Source organism: Camelus ferus, chromosome 12, assembly GCF_009834535.1.
Source record: "Camelus ferus isolate YT-003-E chromosome 12, BCGSAC_Cfer_1.0, whole genome shotgun sequence".
Classification (NCBI taxonomy): Eukaryota; Metazoa; Chordata; class Mammalia; order Artiodactyla; family Camelidae; genus Camelus; species Camelus ferus.
In genome coordinates this window covers 18143869-18167741 of record NC_045707.1, presented here as the reverse complement: position 1 = coordinate 18167741, position 23873 = coordinate 18143869, and the positions used below count along the sequence as shown (strand labels likewise).

Sequence of the window (23873 nt, the reverse complement as noted above, 5' to 3'; positions counted from 1 at the left end):
CACCTATGACATAGTAACTACTCAAATTTTTTTTTAATGGATGAATGAATGAAAGAAATATCCTACAATATGACTTGTAGTTTATTTTCTACAAGGTGGGGCAACTTAAAAGCAAAAAAAAAACCAAAACCAAAAATACCTGCACAAAATTAAAAATACCGTAAAGGACCACTCTTAATATTTGATGTAAGTGATAAAAACTAACTTTTATCTAGTACTTACTACATCCAGACAGAGACAGACCCAGGTTGGCTAGGGCCTGAAGTTTATACAATTTGGGGATTCTCTTTAAGAAAAATTTTTAAAAATTACAAATATAAAATTAAGTACAGGGCTTTGGGGGTAGGCTGTGCAAGTTAGATCCCCTGAAACTTAAAGTGTCTTTAGTTTCAAGGCAAATCGACCTCTAGTGCCAGACTCTGTTTTAAGGGTATTGCTTAATCTGCTTAAATAATCCTATGAAGTAGAAGCTCCATTTTAGAAATGAAGATGTTAAGTCCCAAAGAGGCTGAGCAGTTTTTGCAAGGTTTTCACTTCTAGTAAATATGATAGGAGGGACTGGAACCCCGAATGTCTGGTTTCAGAGCCCATGCTCTTTCACACTGCTGCCTTCCTGAATTGGTGCAAAATATTTATCATCCATCTTAGGTCCAGATCTGGCATTCCCTGTGAGATAACTCTTAAATCTTCAACCTGACTCAGTGTGAAAAAGCTGCAGGGCGTGGCTTATCTATAAGTGCCTGGGGCATATTCTTCCAGCTAGAAGTCTGTACTGAGGAGCTTAGTCAAAGATGAAAGAGTAATACTGAATCTCTGGTAGCTCTCTTGGATCCAGCTATTCTATTTTGTCCCCTGAATTTGTATATCTAATAACTTCAAACAAGGTTCTTTTTGGTGTAGCTATGTAAACTATTAAAAATATCATGGACACAGATAGCCACACTCAGTTTGATAATGAAACCTGATTTCCTTTTGGCCACAGGTAAGAGTAGCCAAAAATACTCCTGTGAATGACAGTCAGGAATCAAAATGATTGGAGGCCTTTTTTCTCCTTAATTAAAAAGTAATTATGAGCCCGCTTGTCTTCTTACCTTCCTTTCTTTCCCCCTCCTTCCTTCCTGAATAATTCAGCCTAAAAGCTATTAAGTGGGGAATGTAGGAGTCCGGTTAGATGAGCAGAAGCAGTGGCCCATTGTGGTGCATTAGAGACTGAGGAGGGTAAAGAGGGTTCCTATTCCATGTGGGGGAACCACTGTGGGAGCCTGGCATGGGGTGTTGGAGCTCAAGCAGGCATCCATGGTCGGGGGAGGGATGGGCGGCAACAGCAACAGAAGATTAGTTATATATAAATGGGATTCATGAAATAAATAAACATATTGAGGATAAAGGGAGCCAGTTTCTTCTGCCAGAAGAGGGCCTCAGCTTAGGAAAAGGATAAAATCGGAATGAACCCTGTTAACATTAGGTTAGAATTAGAGGTATCAGGGTGAAATGTATAAATATACACACGCACATTTCCCCCTAATTCTGTTCACTGAAAGGACCTGGAAATAGTGACACTCTGTAGCATTGATCTATGGTTTCTAAATACCAATTCTCCACTGAAAAGAACCATTGCTTCTTGGAAAAAGGGCTCATTTGGGGGCTGAGCGGGAAAGTACAAGATGAACCTGAAATATATGGTTGTGCCAGGACAAAGTTTGGAATGCTCAAATAATGATGGGGATATGTTACTTATAAAATAAGTCATAGACATAATATACAACATGGGGAACATAGTCAATAATACCTCTGTATGGTGACAGATGGTAACTAGACTTATTATGGTGATCATTTTGTAATGTATAAAATTATCAAATCACTACGTTGTACACCTCAAACTAATGTAATACTGTAAGTCAGTTATGCTTCCAAAAAATGATGGGGACATCATTTCAAAAGGATATAAAAGCGAGCTTGAAGGATCTCCCACTGGCTAAATTCGTGACAATTTAAACATCAAATTAAATAATAGCGGTGAAAGATGAGAATCTACTGAATAAAACAGGAATCTGAGTCATTCTGATAGTAATAAGTTAATTAATAAAATGGGAAGAAGAAAAAGTGTTTCTCGGTAAAATGACAACTAATTAATGTAGAAGAAATGATGGAATTAGAAAATGCCATTTAGAAGCCATCAGTAATAATTAAGCCACAAAACATCAATGAATACTAAACCAAATGGATGAAAATTTGATGAGGAGTAGGATATTTCCATAGTCTCAAAGTACTTTCCCACAAAATATTCATTAATTACAAAAGGAAAAAGGATAATTTTATAGTGGAGAAACCTGGCAGACATCACCATAACCATGGGATGAAAGTTGCTAAAATTACCGTTAATGGGACAAATCAAAACAATATATAGACTGATAGGATGCTATTAGAACAACATCACTTCTGTTGTAGTTCCTGACAACAATGTGTAATCTGAATCAAATCATGAGGAAATACCAGACATACCCAATTGAGGAACATTCTACAAAATAACTGGCCTATAATCTTTAAAAGTGTCAAGTTCAGGAAAATCAAGGGAAGACCATGACCAAGACAAGTTGCATATTGAAGAATAAAGTGACATGACAACTAAATACAACATGTGATTCTGGCCTGAATCCTTTTGCACTGAAGGATATTTTGGGTACAATTGGAAAAACTTGAACAGGGTCTGTGGGTTATATAGTAGTGATGTATCCAATATCAATGATACTGATATTGATCAATACAGCCTGATTCTGATGGCTCAACTGTGGTTATGTAGAAGAATGCTCTACTTGGTAGGACTCACGCTGAAGTATTCAGGACTGATGAAACATCATCTCAAATGGTTCAGGGAAAAAAAGTTACTTGTACTATTGTATCTTTTAAGTTTGACATGAATTAAAAAAATTTTAATGTGAATCATTTGAAACATTTGGAAGTACACTGAGAATTATAGAGATGTCTACTCTCACCACTGACTTTCAACATTGTGTATAAGATTCTAGTCAGTGCATAAAGAAAGGAAAAGCAAGAAAAGCATACATTTTAGAAAGGAAGAAGTAAAACTGTCCTACATGCATAGATAGCATGATTACTTATATAGAAAATCCTATGGAGTCCACCAAAAAAACACTAGACCTAAGGGTTTAGCAAGGTTATAGGACACAAGATCAACATGAAAAATCAATTATATTTATACATTAGCAAAAATAATCAGATATTGCATCTGACAGACTGAGTCTCCAAAAGGTCATTCCAATGGTCTGTCAAACCAGCTGCTTCCAGATGGTAGGGAACATGGTAAGACTGGCGAATTCCATGAGAATGGGCCCATTGCTGCACTTCTTTTGCTGTGAAGTGAGTTCGTTGATCAGCAGCAATGCTGAATGGAATGCCATGGCATTGGATAAGGCATTCTGTAAGTCCATAGATGGTAGTTTGGGCAGAAGCATCATGTGCAGGGAAGGAAAATTCATATCAAGAGTAAGTGTCTTTAAAAAAAGAAGTGTCTATTCCAGCAAGAACAAAATGCTGCCCTTTCCATAATGGAATTGGTCCAATGTAATCAACCTGCCACCAGCTAGCTTGCTGATCACCCCGAGGAACAGTGCCATAATGGGCACTCAGCAGTGGCCATCAGGTTGGCTTTGGTGAATGGAAGTCCATGTTGCTGAACCCATGCATAACCTCCATCCCTGCCTCCATCGCCACTTTGTTCATGAGTCCATTGAGTGATGACAGGAGTGGCTGGGGAAAGAGGCTTATTGATATCCACCAAACAGGTCATCCTATCCACATGATTATTAAAATCCTCTTCTGCTAAAGTCATCCTTTGGTGACATTTCAGAAGGTACACAAATATCTTTTTTTTTCCCATTCAGAGAAGTCCATATACATACTTCTTCCCCAAAATTCCGTGTCACTGATTTTCCCCTCATGTTTATTCCAAGTCCCTGACCATCCAACCAAACCATTAACGACAGCCCATAAATTGGTGTATAATCTTATGCCTGTCCATTTCTCCTTCCAAGCAAAGAGAACAACCAGGTGCCCTGCTTGGAGTTCTGCTCACTGAGAGGATTTCCCTTCACCACTGTTCTTCAGGAATGTCCCAGAAAGGGGCCATAGTGCTGCAACTGTCTACTTCAGAGAGGTACCTGCATATCGTGCAGAACTATTTGTAAAACAGGCCTAAGTCTCTTCCTTTGCCAGGTGATCATAGGGAACTCTGCATGACGCCATAGGTTCAGGCTGGGAGAGAGATGGCAGTGTAGCAGGAGTGGGCTTCATGGGTATTTGGGCCACTTTTTCATGTAACTTACTGTGCTTTCAGGGCCTGATCAAGCCCAATCACATATATACCACCCCCATTAGACGTAGAGTCCTGCTGTGCACATGCAATTTTATGGCCCAGTGGGCCAGGTAACACCCAGTTCACGATGGGCCACTGAGGTTGCTTGGCAACTTGGTTGCTCATGATTAAGGATTCAGTCTCTAGTAAGGCTCAGTGGCAGGCCAAGAGCTGTTTCTCAAAAGAAGAGTAGTTAACTGCAGAGAATGGCAGAGCTTTGCTCCAAATTCTAAGGTCCTATGCTGCAGTTCAATAACAGGAGCTGGCCAAAAGCTCCAAACAGCATATCTGCCACTGACACTTCAAGCACCGTTAGATCTGCTAGATCATGTGGCCCAAGTGTAGGAGCAGCTTGCACAAGACCTGTTGCAGAGCCTTCTCTTATTCTGGTCCCCCCTCAAAACTAGCAGCTTTTTGGGTCATTCAGTAAATGGGCCAGTAGGAGTGTGTTGCCTCAAATTCAAGGAAGTCCACCAGGCAGTGTGCGTCTTTATTGGTTGTAGGAGGGGCCAGATGCAACAACTTATCCTTCACCTTAGAAGGGATATCTTGCTATGTCCCACACCATTGGATCCCTAGAAATTTCACTGAAATAGAAGACCCCTGAATTGTCAGATTTTATCTCCTACCTTCTGGCATGCAAATATCTTACCAATCAGTCTAGATTAGTTGCTACTTCTTAACTCACATGGTCTAATAAGCATCACATCATTGACATAAAGAACCAGGGTGATATCTTGTGGAAATGAATGACAGTCAAGATCCCTGCAAACTAAATCGTGACATAGAGCTGGAGAGTTGATACACCTGTGAGGTAACACAGTGAAGGTGTATTACTGGCTTTGCCAGCTTGAAGCAAACAGCTTCCAGTGTGCCTTATTGATAGCAATAGAGAAAAAGGTATTTGCCAGATCAATGGCTGCATACCAGGTACAAGGGCACAGGTTAATTTGCCCAAGCAATGAAACTACGTCTCCTACTGCAGCTACAGTTGGAGTGACCACCTGGTTACACCTGTGATAATCCATTGTCATTCTCCAAGATCCACTTGCCTTCTTCATAGACCAAATAAGTAAGTTTAATGGGATTATGCATTCTGGAACTGGGGAAATAACCACAGGATGGGTTTGGGGAAACACCAGGCCCACTGTGAGAAGGGCTCAGCTAAAACTCCATTGATCATCTAACCTCCGTAAGCCCCTACTCTGACTGGTTGGCTACAGTGATGTTTTGAGTCTTTTGGAATTAGTGTCGGTTTGGAATCAGTGCCCAGTAATCCCTGAAAGGTCTGATTATTTCCTTTTCCGCAATGCAATTACCTTGGTAAAAGGCTATAAGTCTCTTTGGGGAAGACTGGGAGAAAGATTAATGGTGTAAATTTTGGGGTGGTGTACCATGGTCCTTCCTGAAGGTGACTGAGCCCCCTCTTCATATAAGAGGTCCTGCATCTCTAAACTGGCTCAAGTGTGGGAATTGACCGAAGGGCTATGACTCTCTGTTTTTATCATTCAGGTTAGATTTTTGTTTGCCTGATCTACAACTTTTCTCCTTATACAGCTCAAGTAAGAAATTTAGCAGACTTCTTATGTATTTCACTTCTAGGAACACCATGATCAAATAGCCAATGCCATAGGTCTATGAGAGTCAGACTATTCTGATGGCTGCTTTGACCCTGCTATTCATTATGGTAACTATGTCTACCTTGTCTTTGGTATTGAGTGCTACCACTTGGTCCCTGCCATCCCAGGATCAAACTACTCCCACTGCATTTAGGTTTCCCAATTCAGTGACTGCAGTGCCCACTGTAAGATCTGGCCTACAGAGAAGAGCAATCACAGAGTTCTCCAAGGATTCTGGGGCTCCCCTCACAAATCTTTTTCTCATAGTATTAGTGAAAAGTATGTCTTCTAGACCCTCCCAGTATGAGTGAGTCTTAAATGATGAATACACTCCAATATTCCAATTTCCCTAAAACTTTGAATCCCTTTCTCTACATTAAACCAAGGCATGTCTGGCTATTCCAGTTTGATCACTGTAGGCCATCTTTTAGTCCATGTTTTAGCCAGCCAACCAAAGAAATTGTTACAGTCCTTTCTAACTTCCCAAGCTGCAACATTAAATGCAGAATCTCTGCTTGGTAAACCTGTATCAATAAATTTGGCCTGATCCAACTTTGTATTCCTTCCACCGTTATCCTACACCCTTAGTATCCATTCTCACACATGTTCCCTAGCTTTCTGTCTGCATAAACTAGAAAATTCAAGTAGTTCTTCTGGAGTGTAGCATACTGCCTCAGGGGTCACACTTTGTATCTCATCTTTAGGGTCCTGCTGGGACTTGAGTCTAGTTATAGGTCCAGAAGCAAAGAGGAGTGGTGGGGGTGAGTCTAGAGAATCAGCCTTGTCTTGCAAGGCAAACTGCCTCAGGGTTGGCCATTACACTTTCCTTAGGCAATGAAGGTTTAATCCCCTCAAATGGAGGTAGAAAGGCCACTGTGGGTAGGAGGCTGGAAATAGGGCAGTCTCTTCAATGGCAAAGAAGACTCATCAGAATTTAGGGACTCAATGTCCCCAGTTTCATCAGGTTCTTCCCACACATCCTAAGCCCATCTTAAAGGATCCCATTCTTTCCCAATCAATATCCCCACTTTAACAGTAGGCACCCAGAAAGGCTGGGAATTCAACTTGAGTTGTAATTCAGCTAGTCACAGAATGAGATTATGGATTTGATTTTCAACAGTCTCAGCCCTTCTGCTATGAGACATGAGGACCTCCTTAAGGGCACACATAGAAGACTTCAGGTCATTTATGTGGTAACTGAAATGAAAATTTGAATCTCTGAGCTCATCCTTTTCTTTCACCACTTTGTCCAGTGACAGGAGCAACCAGCCAATCTCATTAATACTTGTTAGTTATCTAAAATATGTTTGAAGTATCACATACACAGTCAACCAGCTCCTTGCTTCTCATAAGTAGTTGATTAGGAGTATCTTACAGATATTTTGTATATGTCTATTACCAGTTCACATCATGGACTATGAGTGCTCACTTTACTACTGGAAATAGAGTCATTAGCATCTTTAAATCTAATCAGTTTACAGAGTCAATTTCAGAAACCTCTGTGGTGGCAGGTAACAGTTGGGGTAAAAAATAGACTAACCAAAAATTTAAAAGGAAAATGTGGGGATTACAATGTCCACTGAGGCTTTGGAATGTTCTGACATGTTCCAGGAAATTTCGAAGGCAATGCACATTTATAAGGCTGTGTGCATGGTCAGGAAGGACCTTAGATGTCCTTAAACTGTCACTGTTGACTAAACTTGAGGCTCTGCATAAGCAGAAACTGAAGCCTAAGGCAGAGTTGTAAACTGCCTGGCTGAGTGTTGAAGGCATAACCGGACATGAACTCAAAGTCCCTTGGCAAAGATATACTGGTTCCAGACATTTAGGGAAATCTCTATCCAATAATTACATGATTACTAGGCTAACTCAGCAGAGACGTCAGTGGACACACATGACAAAGAATACAGAATTTACAGAATTATTCCAGAAAAGCCATTAAACAATCACCACCAACAACAAACAGCATCAAAACAGACCTTGGGGGAGGCAGAGAATCTGACTTACATTGTTGCCACATTATATTATTTTAAATGTCAAGTTTTCAACAAAAAATTATGAGATATTCAAAGAAAGAAAAAATATGGATTATACAAATGAAAAAAGTAGTCAATAGAAACTATCTCTGAGAAAGATCAGATAATGAACTTACTAGACCAAGACTTTCAATCAGCCGTTTAAAATATATTCAAGAATGGATAAAGAAGATGTGATACACACACACTCACATGTTCACATACACATACACACAAAGGAATGCTACTCAGCCCTAAAAAAGATGAAATCTTGCCATTTGTGACAACATAAAATGGCTTTGAGGGTATTATGCTAAGTAAAATAAGTCAAATGGAGAAAGACAAATATATGATTCACTCATATGTGGAATGTAAAAACAAAGCAAAAATAAATGATAAAACCAAACCAAACAAAAAACAAACACATAGATATAGAGAAGAGTAGCGGTCACCAGAGAGGGAGTGAGGTGAAGGAGGGTGAGATGGGGATCAACTCTATGGTGACAGTTGGAAACCAAACTTTTGGTGATGAGCACACTGTAGTGTATAAAGAATGCAAAATAGAATGTTGTACACATGAAACTTATATAATGTTATAAACCAATGTTACCTCAATTAAAAATAATCAAATAAATAAAATATATTCAAAGAACTATAAAAAAAAAAGTCTACAAAACTAAATAAAGGAGAATGTCTGACCAAATAGAGAATATCCATGAAAATACAGAAATTATTTTTTAAAGAACCAAATAGAAATTTTGGTGTTTAAAAATTCAATAACTAAAATGAAAAAATTCACTGGAAGGGCTCAACAGCAGATTTGAGTAAAAGAAGAGAGAAACAGTGAATTTGAAAGCAAGTCAGTTGAAATGATCCAGTCTGAGAAACAATAGTAACAAGTGAAGAAAAATGACCTGTGATATGCCATAAAATGTACCATGGAAGGAGAGGAGAGGAGAAAAAAGTACAAAATATTTGAAGAAATAATGGCTAAAAACTTCCCAAATTTGATGAAAAACAATCTACATATCCAAGAAGTTCAACAGACTCCAAGTAGGAAAACTTCATACAGATCCACACCTACACATATCATAAACACACTGTCAAAAGACAAAGATTAAGAGTGAATCTTGAGACACAACATTGTAAAATGACTATAACTCAATAAAAAAAAATGTTAAAAAAAAAAAAAAGTTAATTTGAAAGCAGCCAGAGAGGAGTGAGTCACCATGTATGAGGAGTCCTCAATACAATTTCTCATCAGAAAGCATGGAGACTAGAGGCAGCAGTGTGACATATTCAAAGTACTAAAAGAAAAGGGCTGTCAACCCAAAATTTTATATCAAGAAAAGCTATTCTTCAAAAATGAATGAGAAATTAAGACATTCTCATAGATAAAAATGGAAAGAATCCATTAGTAGCAAGCCTGACCTACAAGAAATACTAAAGGGAGTCCTTCAAGCTGAAGTGAAAGGTCACTGGACAGTAACTGTAATCCACATGAAGAAATAAAAGCACTAATAAAATAGCTATGTAGGTAAATATAAAAGATGGTATGATGTAATTTTTGTTAATAACTCTTTCTCTCCCATAGTATTCAAAAGACAATTGTATAAAACAATAATCATAAATCTATGTTGATGGTCATACAATGTAGAAAGATGTAATTTGTATTTCATGCAAACTAGATTGTTATAAACAAATAACCCAATTAAAAATTGGGCAAAGGATTTGAATAAACATTTTTCCATAGAAGATGTATAAATGGCCAATAAACATATGAAGTGATGTTCAGCACTATTAGCCATTAGGGAAATGCAAATCAAAACCATGATGAGGGTATAGCTCAGTGGTAGAGTATGTGCTTAGCATGCATAAGGTCCTCGGTTCAATCCCCACCACCTCCATTAAAATGAATAAACCTAATTACCTCCCCCGTAAAATAAATAAAAATAATTTTTTAAAAACCACAAGAGATGCCATTTCATATCCACTAGGATGGCTAGAATCAGAATGATGGATAATAAAAGTGATGGTGTGAGGATGGGGAGAAATTGGAGCCTTCATATATTGCTGGTAGGAATGTAAAATAATGCAAATACTTTGGAAAACTGTTTGGCAGTTTCTAAAAAAGTTAAACACAGACTTACCACATGACTTAGCAAGTCCATTCCTCAGTATATATCATGAAAATTGAAAACAACGTCCATGTAAAAACTTGTAAATGGATGGTCAAAGTAACATTATTCATAATAGCCCCAAAGCAGGAACAACTCAAATACCCATCAACTGATGAATGGATAAAACAAAAATTGGTATATCCATTCAATAGAATACCACTCAGCCATAAAAGGAATAAAGTACTGACTGATACACATTACAACATGAATGAACTTTGAAAACATTATGGTAAGTGAAAGAAGCCAGATACAAAAGGCCACATATTATATTATTTCATTTATTTATTTATTTATTTATTTATTTATTTATTTATTTATTTATTCTCATATTCTTTTTCATTGTAGGTTACTACAAGATATTGAATATAGTTCCCTGTGCTATACAGAAGAAATTTGTTCTTTATCTATTTTATATATAGTAGTTAATATTTAGTTAATATTTGCAAATCTTGATCTCCCAATTTATCCCTTCCTACCTTCTTTCCCTCCAGGTAACCATAAGTTCGTTTATTATGCCTGTGAGTTTGTTTCAGTTTTGTAGATAAGTTCATTAGTGTCTTCTTTTTCCTTTTTTAAATTGCACATATAAGTGATATCATACGGTGTTCTTTCTCTTTCTGGCTTACTTCACTTAGAATGATGATCTGCAGGTCCAACCATGTTGCTACAAATGACATTATTTTATTCATTTTTATGGCTGAGTAGTATTCCATTGTGTAAATATACCACAGCTTCTTTATCCAGTCATCTGTCGATGGACATTTAGATTGTTTCCAGTCTTGGCTATTGTATATAGTGCTGCTATGAACACTGAGGTGCATGTATCTTTTCAAATTAAGAGTTCCCTCCAGATATATGCCCAGGAGTAGGAATTGCTGAATCATATGGTAAGTCTGTTTTTAGTTTTTTGAGGATATTATCTCATTTACATAAAATGTCTATAATAGGGAAATCCACAAAGACAGAAAGTAGACTTGTGTTTGCCAGGGTTTTGTTGGGGTAAATGGGAAGTGACTGCTAGTGAGTATGGGGTTTCTTTGGAAGGTGATGAAAATGTTCTGGAATTGGATATTGGTGATAGTTGCATAGCTTTGTGAATGTACTAAAAAAAAAATCACTGAATTGTACACTTTAAAGATTAATTTTATGGTATATGAATTATATCAATTAAAAAATACAACTGGAACAATGAAGGGATCTTTTACTAAGATAGGGAAGACTAGGGAAAGGGCACATGTGGGAGAGAAAGGAAAAATTTGTTTTGGACATGGTAAGTTTGAAATACTGATCAGACATCCCAGTGGATCTGTTAAGTAGGCAGTTGGAGATATTAGTCTGCAGTTCAGGGGAGAGAGATGAATTGGAAATATAAATTTGGGGGAAAATGAATTAATACATGTTAAACACTTAGAATGGTGCCTGGAACATAGTAAGATCTATAAATGTTAGCTATTCTGTTTATTATTGTATGTATAGAGTAATAGTCAATTTACCTAGCATAATTTGCAGAATCACCTCCTCTCTGATTTGTAATGGTCCTTCTGTTATTAAATCTCCCATATATATTGAGGGTCTGTTTCAATCATTGTATTATTTTAAGTAGGAATTGTTTTTGGGGAGAGTAGTTTGGAAGCCAGGACTCTTCTCAACTTTTCTCAATTCACTTCACAAGAACTTAGGTAAGTTAAGTGATTCTGTTCTTCTGTTTCATCTTTGTTACTTAGGAAGAAATCACCTGGATTCTTTCTACCTTTCAGAGGCTACGAGGCTAGATGAGCTCCTAGGCAGGAAGTTCAGAAAGCTGAGTAATATAAAGCTGCAAGAGAAAGTTACCTAAGAGAAAAGAGATTCCTTAGGTAATATTTTGAGGCAACTCTCCTTATAATTACAGTAGCATTTTAAAAATTACTTTCAGTTGTAAAAAACCACATTACATAAAATTTACCACCTTGGTAACCATATGAGAAAATTTTGAATACAGTCTGTGAATTTGATGTTTCAACCAAAATCTTCCCAAGGCTGTCTCTTTCTCAGAGTTCAACTCGATTAAAACCAAAGAGGCCTTCTCAACACCAGGAGCAAAGTTGCCATCCTACTCTTAGTCACTATCTCTCATTACTCTGAAGCACTCTTACACTAACTGAAATATTTGTGTTTAATAACTATCTCCCCCTCCCCACTAAAACGTAAATTCTACCTGAGCAGGGACCTGATCTGTTTACTCTTCTCCCCATGCCCAGAACAGTTCTTTGCACATTGTATGTCCTAAGTATTTGTTAAAATACTTGCTGAGTAATAAATATAGTGCCTTTTAATTCCCAAGAAGTTTCATATACTATCTCATTTGATCACTACAGCTCTGAGTAAAATGCGATTGCTGGTCCCATTGGAAAGAGACTCAGAGAAAATGACGGACTTGGGATTGCTGTGCAGGGCACTTGCTTTTCCCAATACATTCACTTCAGTTCTAGGGCTAAGGGTATTTCAAACCACTTTGCCATTAAGGAAGTAACTGGAGGACAGTAGAAACAATCTGCCCATTTTAAGTCTCCAATTCCTGCGGTTGAATTTTTACCATTCCCTACCTCTGTATACAGTCACACACACTGCAGCGATGCTACTGTAAGTGCAAAGAAGAAAATGAAACTACTTGGCTATCTGGAACCCTGAACCATCTTGCGTAGCTATCTCGGGTTCCCCCCCCCCCTTTCTTTTTAACAGCTTTATTGAGGTATAATCTTGTCTCGTTTTTAACGTGCGCTCCTTTGAGATAATCTCATTCTTTAAAATAAGAACCTTTTGGATCTCCACTACAACAGGCACCTGTAAGGATTCCATTTCATTCTTTTTCTTTCTTTCCCCCTTTACTCTCGGCAGCCAAACACGTGTGACCAACGCTTTCCCAACTCGCTCAGCCTCCCTCCCTAGCCCTGCCCACCGAAAGTCCGGCCTAGTCTTTTTCCAGAGCCCCGCCCCTCGGCCCCTTTCCAACTCAGGCTCTGCGGATCTCGCCCTTCCTCCACCCCCTCCACATCTCGCGAGAAGTGAGCGCGCCTGGCCGGACGAGAGGAAAGTATCTGCTCCGCTGAGGGGGGAAAGGAGGAGCTGGAGACAGATTGTGGGACCGAGCACGGGCGGGCGGGAGGCGACGGAGCTACCAGCGGGTGAGTCCTGTTAATATTAACTAGTCCATGATCTGACGGGAGTCTCTCCATCAACTCTGGCCAGTCCCACTGTCCCAGGCTGGGGTCTCCCCTCCCAGTGTGTGTTGGACGGGGGCGCTGAGGCGGTGGCCAGGCCCTGTCTGAGGAAGAGGGTGGGGCATAGGCTAAGGCCGACCAATAAGAGAGAAGGAAGCTATGACTGGCGTCAATGACCACTAATGGGTGGTCGCCTTCACCTTGAGGCGCGCCGCCCCTCTTCTCTCCCTCCTCCCGCCTCCTTCCTTTGGGGGGAAGGCGGGGCCAGAGGCCTGAAGTGTGGGGAGAACTTGGGGTAAGTAGCCCCGGGGGGCACAGGGCGTGGCAAGGAGAGGGGAGTTGAATCCTGAGGGAATGGAAGGCTAGTGGAGCCTGGAATGGGGTGGAATGGGAGAAAGGGGAGGGGTACTAAACTGGTTGAAGACCCAGGGCTTCTTTTAAGAGTGGAGTTAGAGGCTTGGCAGTGGAAGAAGCAGGGGTAATAGGCAGGAGGTAGGGATGAGTAGGTGAAAATATAGCATTGGGTTTGGCTTGAAAGATCGGGAGAGGTAAACCACTGGAAGTGAGAGCATGCCATTTCGATTGAATTATAAAAAAGAGTATCAGTGACATGATATAAGAGTGAAAGTATAGATTTGGAGAAAATTAAGTGAATGAGTTTAGGAAGACTTAATAGGTAGCTTAGTAGCCAAAAGACATCACTTTGGGAAAGGAATGAGGGAATTCAGAGGCGTAAGGGAAGTGTTTGGTTAGGAGACGGCTGATATATACAGGTGTTTAGTCTAGGTATCAGAAGAAGCCTGAGAAATGGATTTAGGGCTTTTGGTGGATATGGCACCCTGTCTGGTGACCAGCCTGCAAGCAAGCAGGGATAGAGGTAGAGAAGGAGAAAAATAGAACACTTTTATCGCTTCTACTCTAATTTCCTTTCTCCCTCTCTTCCTCTTCCCACACTTCATCTTTTCCTCAACTCGGGGACAGGGGCTTGGGACTTCATCGGCCAAGTTGGAGCCCCATCGGGAGTTATATGTTGCTCTGAATTGCTTGTTATGTTCTCTGACTGGGGTGTTTACTACCCAGGGCACCTCCTACCCAGATTCCCGCGTTGCTACTTTCTTAACTTTAAAAGTTTGTTTTCCACTTAACAGAGGGTATTTTAGTATTTCTGAGGGTTGTGTCATAATACGTGTAGATTTGTGAGGGTGTGCAGAGTTTTCTCTGCAAGCTCACTTGATTCCTATATTTAAAAACTTTGCAGTAGTGTAAGTAATGTAGTGACATCGGTCTTTATAGGTATTCTAAGTGCAGAAAAATATAGAAGATACTGAAGTTTGTTTTGTTAAATGTATGTCTTACCCACTCATATTCTTGAAGAGTTGCTAATTGGATGGTTGCAGTTAGTTTTAGTTAGTGTAATTTTTTAATGGTGTAAATAAAATGGACACATATTTCAGGAAAGTGAAAAATTTCAGTTTTTTCTTTGTGTCCAGACTCAGAAACTAAAGCTATGTCATAATAAGGCAAGGGTTGGGGAAATCAAACACAATTTGTACTTAAACATGGAGGATATAAGGTAAGTGGAGACTATTGCGAAATGTAACATGTCTGTAAGAAAAGAAGCTAAAGAAAAGTTTGGCAGCTATACTAAGTAGTCTTACCAGTTCTTAATTCTGTACAGAAACGGGACAAGTCTTTGCCCTTTGTTTGATAGTTGTGTATTATTTAATAGCGAACTAATAATACAGTCAATTAATTAATAACTTCTTCACTATTGCATAGATTTGTCTTTTACATTCCTTTTCTTCTCCTTTTACTTTTGGAAACAAAGTAACATCTGAAGTACTGGTAAAGTTGTTATATGAAGAGAATCCAGAGTATGTTTATACTAACCTTTGGTTTTCAGCAACCATTTGTCCTCCTGGCCAGGAAATTACCCCTATAGCACATTGAGACCAATTAATTACTGACCTTTTAAAATTAATTACTTAATTGGGTTCCAGTATTGCACATTCAGATATTTTCACAGTTGGCCTGGCAGCAGCACACATATACAAAAGTCTAACAAGAGAGCAAAGTTCCTTGTTTTAGTCCTTCATCCTAGAATTTGTGGTGGCTTTGACTCGGGCACTATTAAGTGCAAGATTATTTTTTCTCTAGTGTTAACACCTAGCAGAAAGCTAGAGAATGATAACACTGCTCATCTTTAAACTTGTGGATCAAAGGTTACATCCTGTGACAGTTTCAGTGTTGTAACTTTTAAGCATTTTTGTTTACCATGGCTATTTAAATGTTACTGGATACTGTTACTGTATATCTCCTCTTTCCTCTCCCAACTTCCAACCCAAAATGAAAATTTTTTTTCAACCAACTCTCAAGCTGCTGTTTTAAGTCCCTGGCTCTGGCTGAACACAGCTGCTCTGAAGTTCTCACAAGTTATTGTTTTGTAATGTCAAGACTGAGTTTTTGCTAGGCTGCAGTAGGAGGGAGTCAGTGTTACAGCAGCCTCCTATCCACGTCTAATGAGGAGGAGCCTTTTTGAAAGGAAGTTTTAGGTGGCGCAAATAGCATTGCCATGTAAATAGCTAATAAAATCAGCTCTCTTCTTGAAACTAGTTGGCAGGCTGGCATATAATTGTCTCTTATCCCTTGATAAAGGTACTGAAGAAGGTGCAGATGTTGTTTCTTTGAGAAAAACAAATTCAGCATTCATTAAAAAAGAAAAAGTATTAATTTCTTTTGTTGTTGGTTTCTCTGTGGTACTATGATTTTAGAGTTTATGAAAAAAAGTCTTCCATCTCTAGAAGCATTTCAAAGAAAACAATTTTTAAGCTTCTCATTTTTGAATGTTGCCTTACCCTACCTAACAGGCTTCTTTTAGGGTCAAGTATATTCATGAAATGTGAAAATGCATCATTTTAGAATCTCTGGTGGGTGGTCTTTTAACTTCTGAATGCTGTAAGGAAGAGATGCCTACTTCACAGATGGCCCTGTTGGAGCTCTACTTTTAGAACATTCTTTACATTGTGCTGAAGCTCTTTAGTCCTGCCATCTGAAGCTACAATAAATAAACCTAATTTCTTGTCAATATGGTAGCCTTTCAGATATTCGATGACAGTTATGTCCTGTTAAGGCTTCTCTTCCTGGGAAGTTCTTTCAACTATTTTTTAAGTGACGTTTTTAATAAAGTTCAATCACCTTAATTGCCTGAGTTTTTAGGGTTTCTTATCTAGATCTAAATACAACATCTCAGATGTAATCTGATCAATACAGAGTATAGGGGAGAGTACAGGTTTTTTGTTTTTGTTTTTGTTTTCACTGCATTTGATAACCTTTGTTCTTAAAGCCTAAGATCACATTAATTTTTGTAATTAATTTTTTCATTGTAATTGGTGACTTTGCGTTTATCCCTGTAATTATCATCTTGTTAGTTTTGGTTTGTTGTTTTAGCTTGATAATGTTATTTAGCCTCTTAACCATTCCTCATATCTTTGTATCATTGATAGTTAAATTTGATAAACATGACACCTATGCTTTTGTTTTAGGTCACTGGTAAAAATGTATAAGGGCATCAGCATACTATCATTAGGTTGATATTAATCCATTAATCAACCTTTTGGGTAAAATTCAGTTATGAATCCACCTACTGTTTTGTTATCTAACCTATATTTCCTGTGAAGTATTAAGAGGTGTTCTGGTGAAATCTAAATATATCTGTCTCTAACATTATCTCAGCTCCTAGGCTAGTGACTCTGTCAAAAAAGAAAGTAAAGTTAAACATGAGTTACTATTTAGCTGTCTTATGCTAGTGTTTATAGATCACTACATTACTTACCAATAGTTCATAAGCCATCTATATAATAATTCATTTTATAATCTTCCTAGGAAACTATTTCATCAGAATATAGTTTCTGGACTTTATGGTCCCTGGTCCCTGTTTTTTTTTAAGTATTATTTTTCCCCCATTTCCAAGACTTCTGGTCCTGCTTCCTTTAAAAAAAAATAATTCTAGAACGATTTAACAGTGTTTCCTCATAGTTGCATGTTTTTTGCCATCAGATGAAATTTTGTTTTGGAAACTCTTTTAGGAAGAAAAATCATTTCCTGAACATTTAAAGTTACATATTAAAGAATTAAATTATTGCCCATATAACATTTGTACTGTAGCTTCCCCATAATATTGACATCTTCAATTTAGATCCAACTTTTCATTTTCTGTTTGGAATAAAAACCTACACCACATGTGAAAAAAAATGTACTCAGACACACACATGTACATGATACATATAATTGCTATTTATAATTATAGTTTATTGGTGTGCTGGTCTTAAGTTTTTCATGCTATGAAGGTAAAATGGTACTACCAAAAAGATAAAATATCAGAAGACATCTCTAGGGACTAAAGACTTTATGTTGGCAACTAACAACTTTCCTGTATGTTAATTTTAGCCTGATAGTTGAATTTATGTTTGAGCAATTTTAGCTGATAAATGCATTTTTAAAGCACCTTCCTCTTTTGGGGTTTTAATTTTTACTTTCATTTTTAGAAAATTGCAAATTGTGAATGGAAATATTTGTGTGGAATGAAGTAGCATGCTGCTAGGGACAGGACACATTTTCTTTTGATACATTTGCATCCATCTGAGATTGTAGTTATGAATTCTACTGGAAAGCAGAAGGATGGACTTGATGACCTCTCAAGGTCCTTTCTAGTCCAAACATTCATAAATAGAACCTTAGATCAAGGAACTTACTATTGAAGAATCAGGAAGAAAAATAGACTGTAAAGAAAATGAAATTGAAATGGTTCTACTGACCCAGTGGGAATGGATAAACAAAAAATAAGGAACATAAATGACAAGAAATAATAACTCCTTTGAGTTAAAAACAGAACAAAAATCAGCAACAACAAATATTTTGCATTGGGGTCATTTTATGTCTTAAAATTTTATTATGACATTTTCTCTTCAGAATTTCCCTGGTGGACACTTTGTTGAAAGAATGTGTGGGGTTTTTTCTTTTTTTCTCTCTCCTTCTGTTAAATCATAGTATTTTGTTTCCTTTCCTTCTCTTGTTTGTCCTTTTGTTTAGAAACTTTTTTTTTAATCTGAATAATGTACTCACTGCTTGTATACAATGAAGCAAAGTTCATTGAAAGTAAACATATATTGTGTGGCTTCCCTGGAGAGGAAGGATGAGTGTTAAAATGGGATGGTTTTATGAGAAGACAAATTTATTATCTGGCTTTTAAAACTGTAAGCAGACATCTAGGAAAGATTCCCAACTAAACCAAAAGTGAGTTACTGCAGTAATCTTATGAAGGAGAACAACTCATTACAAACTCAGGACTTCACTTTGTTAGCTTTTTCATCTTTTGGTGATTTTAATCCTCAGTATTCTCATACATTTGAAACCTGACTATGAAAAGTTTCTCTTTTCTATTCAATACTGCATTTGTCTTTAATAAATGCAATTTGTGAAAGTCTAGCAGGAGCCACGACTCGGGTAGAAAAGTTACTTTGTGAGCTCGTGGCTTGGGCCTGCATGGGAACAGTTTTGTTCTGCTGTAGCCTCACGTTCTCCCAAAACCCAACTTGTTTTCTTTGAGTGGAATTACCTACTGATATCTTCTTATCTGGAATGGTGCTGCTTTCTGACATAGCAAATAGAGGATATTTATGTACATTTAGTACTTAGTCGATTTTTATTTGGAGCTTAGCATTTACCATATAATAGAAAAGTTACACTATTTTTTTTCAGATTAAAAACCAGAGCATAACCATTCTTTTTGAAACAGGAATATGCCCGATTTTACTATAAAAACAGGATGATATATTGAATATAACATACGATTGATGTAAATGATTTGTGTTGGCACCAAGTTTCTTGCCAGTAATGTTTATTTAAGCTTTATCAAACTTGAGTAACACCATGCTGGTTTTATTTAACATGGTTTTTCTGGTATTTCTGGTATTAACATGTCTCTCATAGCACCATTTTCTTTAATTTTTTTTTTTTAAGTTTTGATCAAGCAGTAGTTTGTGAATATTTTGCATATCTGTGTTTGGCACTTTTGAAAGTCAGTCAGTGAACACTGGAATACCCTGGATAGATCACTGTGTTACCAGTTTGTGGACAGTCTTAGAAAATAGTTTTTTTTTTTCCTTGAGTATTCCTGAGCATCTCCATGACTGTCATTGTGGGATATTGTAACTATTTCATATCTCGGACCAAACTCATACTGGAGTTTAATATTAAAGTCCATCAGGTTTGTTGTTGTTTGCAGTCTGTTTAAATTAAATCCATGAAGGCTTAAATTTTATCCTTAAATGTCAGTGTTTTGGGGTTGGTTGCTATTGGTTTATTGTTTTAGGGATCATACTTTATCTGAAAATGAGTAAGAAAAAAAATGAAACAAAACATTAGATTTTTGACTGCCTACTAGTTTCCAGGAATTTTCCTGTTTCTAAAATGCATATTGAGGGCAAGCATAGGTAGATAGGTATGATGTTCTCTAGTTATTTCTAACTCTGCTTCCTGCTGTCACTTTAGCATGTTGTTGGATCTTTGTTTTTCCCTTAGTAACCTTTCTGAGAACAGCTCAAAATAGTTTCTTGAATCCTCCAAAAGCCTGGAGAGACTTTTAAAAAGTTCTAGTCAGTAGTTGCCTATACTAAGCTGCTTCCAGATTGGGTCTAAGCTTAGGCCATGTGTTGCCTAACTTATGATTCAGTCTAATTCTCACTCCCATCTGTTTTCAGTCATTTGCTACAAAACTATTTGGTCTATTTAAGCTGGCTCCTTTCTCTGAAACCTGTCCCTGCATGTCTGAGCGTGAAATCCAAAAATTAATTTTAACCTTCTCTTTGATCAATCCAGGGTACTCTGCTGTTTGTTATTTCTCAAACTGTGGGTCGCAAACTGCTTCGGACTTAGTACTCACCCCTATATACCTTTAAAAATTATTGGAGATGCCAAAGAGCTGTTGTTTATCATGGTTGTATCTATTTATATTTAGGATATTAGAAGTTAAAATGGAGAAATTTTTTAGAGTATTCATTTACTTGTTTTAAAATAACAAATATATAGTTTCAAAAAATTGGGGGAAGAGCTTCAACTATCTAAATAGAAAACAGCTGTATTATCATAGCTGCTCCTGCATTCAGTCTGTTGTGATATGTTGTTTTGGCTGAAGTATATGAAAAAAACATGTCTGCACACGGATATGTAATAGGAAAAGGAAAGGTTCTTTTCAGGTAATTGTAGATAATCTTTCTTCTTTGATGCTACACCAAAATCTGAAAAAAGATAGTTTCTTAAAGGTTAGCTGTTGCGTAGAATCTGAAACCACATCTGTGAACTTTTAATACTCTGTTATATTAAAATGAATTGGCCTATCTTGCCCTTTAAATAGATCTTTTACCTATGTATGATTTGAACATCCATGAACTCTCTGAAAGAGTCTCAAGGATCTATAGGGATCACTGTGTCTCACTTTGCTGTCTTATGGTACCAAATTTGAAAAGTACAATTGTTTACCTTACAGGAGGAATATAAACTCACCAACCATTTTAGTGCTTTTCAAAGGGTGGATTACTGGCCATTTGTGTCAGAATAACCCAGGGTGTTTTTAAAGCGTGGATTCTTGGGCCCCCAAAGCCAGGAGAATCCAGGAGGCCTAGGAATCTGTATTTTACAAGGTGCCTGGGTGAATATGCTAAAGATTGAGAATTGTGGAGCTAGCTTAATTAATCATATTTTAAGAAAACCTGATTTCTGAATTTTGAAAAGTCAGAAGAAATTAGTACTTGAATAGTCACATTATAAAAGTCCTTATTAACAATTAACTTGTCACTGTGACATTTGTCATAATTAGGATATCTTAACCATGTATTTTAATTAATAATAATTATAAATACCAGGAGTTGGCAAACTAAGGCCAGACAGTATGTTAGGCTTTGCAGGTGTGAAACTGTTGTAACTACTCAACTCTGCCATTGTAACACAAAAGTAGCCATAGACAACAGGCAAAGAATAAATGTGACTGTGTTCCCATAAAACTTTACTTATGGACACTAAAATTTGAATTTCATATAATTTTATGTGTCACAAAAATTTTCTTCCTTTGATTTTTTTTCCCAACCATTTAAAAATGTAAAAATCATTCTTAGCTTGTGGGCCTTATGAAAACAGATGGCAGGCTGAATTTGGCCCATGGGCTGGAGTTTGCCAATCCTTGATATATACTATAGCTGGATTATGAGTCTAAGAATTATTATAATAAAATATACTTAATGTTAAAACTATGAACATTACTTAGTTTTCCTGGACAAAAATAATGCTCCAAGAAATTGGTAGTGCCTCAAATTCATGTTTCTGGACATTCATTTATATGATAAACACCTGTTGTGTGTAAACTTGGAAATACGTGATTCAGTTAGAAGTAGTTATGCAGTATGTAAGTTGTCATACAACTTTCAGGTGTTATAAAAAGATATAATGTTTATTTTTGTATCTTCCTTGGAGTATGTGAGAACAGGTAACTAGGATTCAGTCCAACTTCAACCTCTTGACCCATCTTTTGCCTATTTTTTTGGTAACTCTTACCTCAGTTTTCCAGTCTGTTAGTTAGCAAAGTGCTTTACAAAAGGCTCATTAGTTTAAGGTTATAGTAGTGTATATGCTTTTTATGTAATCCTTTTGGGGCAGTTTGTTTACCTACTAATGAAATAATATGTGTTAAACTGTTGTTATGCTAAATAATACAGTGGGAAATGAACCCAGAATTTTATGAACAGAAATGTCAATTCCTAAATAATCTACTGCCTAGTAAAACTTCAGTCTTCTTTGTTTTCTGGGGTTCACATAACCTTCATTATAGTCTCACAGTTCATATGTTTATTAGAATTTTATCCTTAAGTGAGTGTTCTAGATGTAATGCAAGTCACAACAGCACAGAGTATCCTATGGAGAATAAAATGTTGAGATTACTGTGGTGGAGAGCCTCAGTGTTTGTACTCTTTGTTTAGTAGTAGCTAAATTATCTTAGAGTCTGAAACTTGGTATTCAAAGTTATGTTCTTGGAAGAGAACTGTTTGTATCTAATTTCTTTCTTTTAAATATCAGAAGAGAATGGAGCCTCAAGAGCTCTGTTTTGGTGCCTGTCTAAATTTTTTTAGCTTGTTTGTGGGTAGAGTATAGCTCAGTGGTAGAGTGAGTGCTTAACATGCACAAGGTCCTGGGTTCAATCCCCAGTACCTCCATTAAAAAATAAGTAAATAAACCTAATTTCCTCCCACCCCACAAAAATGCAATCAAGTTAAAAAAAGGTTAAAAAATATATAAATAATTTAGCTTGTTTGTAGCTTAGCTATAAGGCATTCGGTACCTGCCAAACTTGGTTTCAGCTCTCTGTACCCTTTGTAATGGATGATTGGGACAATTTCTAAGTGTTTAGTATAAGTAATACTCGTTGTTAGGGAGCATTCATAGGATTCTGAAAATGAGTTCTTGAAGGTAACAAAGGAGGAACTATCTTGAACTGCTTGATTTACCCTGTGTATCAGTTGAAGTTTCCACCATGTCTATTTCTATATGACGCTGTTATTTTATATTTTTAGAAAGATTTTTTTGGTAGTCTCTTTTGAACTTAATTTGTCAGTTAGTTCTGTGGTTATGTTGCTTTGTAGTAGAGAATGAACAACTTTGTATAATTTGTAAATATTAAACTGTTTAGTGCTTTAGAATAGTCTAGTAGATTTGGGTCTTTTTTTCTTTTTTTAATTCAGACACTTTTTGTCATGACGATCAGAATTCTTTTTTGTCATTATGTTATAGTTTTTTCATTTCTTAAAAGCAATCTGATCTTTGTAGAGATTTTGGAAAGTACTGAATGTACAAAGTAAATAAAATCATCTGGAATACCGTTATCCAGAGATAATCATTATTAGCATTTGATGTTAATTCCCTCATCTTGTTCTATGCTTATTATTTTGGGTTTTTTTTATAGATTTGGAGTTATAGTACGTATGCGATTTTATATCCCGCTTTTTTCCCCCCACTTAACGTATAGCATTTTCTCATGTAGTTAAATAGCTTTCAGAAGCGTTATTCTTAGCAACTTAAATGTAGTCTATTGTAAGACAGTATCTTAATTTATATTTATTCACTCTTTTTTTCTTTTTAAACATTTAATTTAGTTCATTTTCCTTTTTTGTTATAAATATGACTGATAAACATTTTAATATAAAAATGGCCCATGTTTCCAGTTTTAGGCTCAGAATAAAGTCCTGAAAGAGGAATGATTTGTTCAAAGGGCACAAAAAAAATTTAAGACACTTAATATAAATACTGCCAGAGTGCCTCCCAGAAAGATTGTTCAAATATGTACTCCCCAAAATTCCGTATTAAGGTGCCCTCTCTGTTGCTTCCTTGATTAGCAAACGTTCTTTTATACTTAAAAATGTATCCTAACAGCTCTGATCTAGATT

General features: G+C 37.0%; 1 protein-coding gene across 10 annotated transcripts in view; it reads left to right on the top strand.

Moving 5' to 3' along the window:
- The first annotated feature begins 13197 nt into the window (after positions 1-13197).
- The window catches only part of ATF7 (activating transcription factor 7), an 81666-nt gene continuing 70990 nt past the window's right edge, over positions 13198-23873 (top strand). For 5 of the 10 annotated variants that reach the window (XR_004324495.1, XM_032492968.1, XM_032492971.1 and 2 more), the window contains exon 1: positions 13610-13681. The gene's annotated coding sequence lies outside the window, so the exon portion shown is untranslated. Of the gene's footprint in view, positions 13351-13608; positions 13682-13771; positions 14264-14335; positions 14960-23873 lie in introns of those variants that run through there. The other 5 variants (XM_032492970.1, XM_032492963.1, XM_032492964.1 and 2 more) reach the window with 4 other exon arrangements.